Here is a 1,182-nt window from a genome sequence, read left to right as displayed (position 1 = left end):
TTGACGTCTTAAGTTCTGGGAAGGTTTATTTGTAGCATTACAGTGTTCTTAAAATGAATAAACATTAATATTTTTGACTGTTTTCCAAGTTGTTAAACTATTTGCTGACATTACACAAAATATGTCTGGGAACAAGAAAAGTTTTGCTTTAACTAGAGATCCCAACTCAGAGGATTACTAACTCTTTCCTTAGTGGTTGTCAAGATAAGGTAAACGATGACAGAAATATCCCTTAAGAGCTTATTAAGAAGCCAGCAATGACTTTGGCCTTGAAGATAAAGCAGATCATGTAATGCTTCCAGAGTTCCATTGGATAAATCTTTCTTTGGTCTGGCTTGGCTTTCAGAAAGTTATAGCTGAAAAGTTTCATCAATGTAGGGATTTTGGTGCTTTGGTTTTGGAATTAATCTTTAATCAATCTTTTACCTGATAGAATCTAACCAAGGGAGAAAGCTCTACTAATGTAAAAACATTCACTAAATAGTGCAATTAAAAATGTGTTGAAGGTATGTTTTACCTGTATGCTGGGAAGCATTTCTATAAGTATAAATGGCACATTGTTAGAGGCATCCTTAGTAGGGGAGATGCTACTTATTTTATGAATAGTTTGAGTCCCTTGCTTTTTGTTATTGAATTCCTAATAAGTAGAATGAAGTGAAGTGGCTTATTAAAATTGTATGAGGGTGTTTCAAAAAATTCATAGAAAAATAGAATTAGAAGATAATGCAATCTTTCCATGAACTTTTTGAAGTACCATACCTCCTATGTTCCTAGTAGTTCTCACAGGAAGTTAGGTTCTGACCAAGAACTCCATAAACTGTGGAGAGGACCAGCGACATGGCCACAAAGAGAAAGACTTTGTTTTCTTTTTTTTTCTGACCTGTAAGGGGATGGCAACCCTCGGCACAGTGTGGTCTGCACCACACTCAGCCAGTGAGCTCACCGGCCATCCTTACATAGGATCTGAACCCGCGGCCTTGGCGCTAACAGCACTGCACTCTCCAAGTGAGCCATGGGGCTGGCCCAAGACTTTGTTTCTTAAATCAGTTGAAGTAGTCAAGTAGTCAAGATTTTTAGAATCTGTAAATAAGATAGCATAAATACAGCGTACATGTTGATTACTCTGGACATTCCACTCTAACATGTGCTTACAACATGTAAGAGGTGCAGCTGTACTCGATT

At 37.5% G+C, this 1,182-nt stretch overlaps 1 protein-coding gene across 1 annotated transcript in view; it reads left to right on the top strand.

Moving 5' to 3' along the window:
* The window catches only part of TBC1D1 (TBC1 (tre-2/USP6, BUB2, cdc16) domain family, member 1), a 121,605-nt gene that overhangs the window by 10,132 nt on the left and 110,291 nt on the right, over positions 1-1,182 (top strand). The window lies entirely within an intron of this gene.

Source organism: Galeopterus variegatus, unplaced genomic scaffold (assembly GCF_000696425.1).
Source record: "Galeopterus variegatus unplaced genomic scaffold, G_variegatus-3.0.2 Scaffold2423, whole genome shotgun sequence".
NCBI classification, from domain to species: domain Eukaryota; kingdom Metazoa; phylum Chordata; class Mammalia; order Dermoptera; family Cynocephalidae; genus Galeopterus; species Galeopterus variegatus.
Note: the sequence above shows the minus strand (reverse complement) of the source record. Positions and strands in the feature narration are given on the sequence as shown.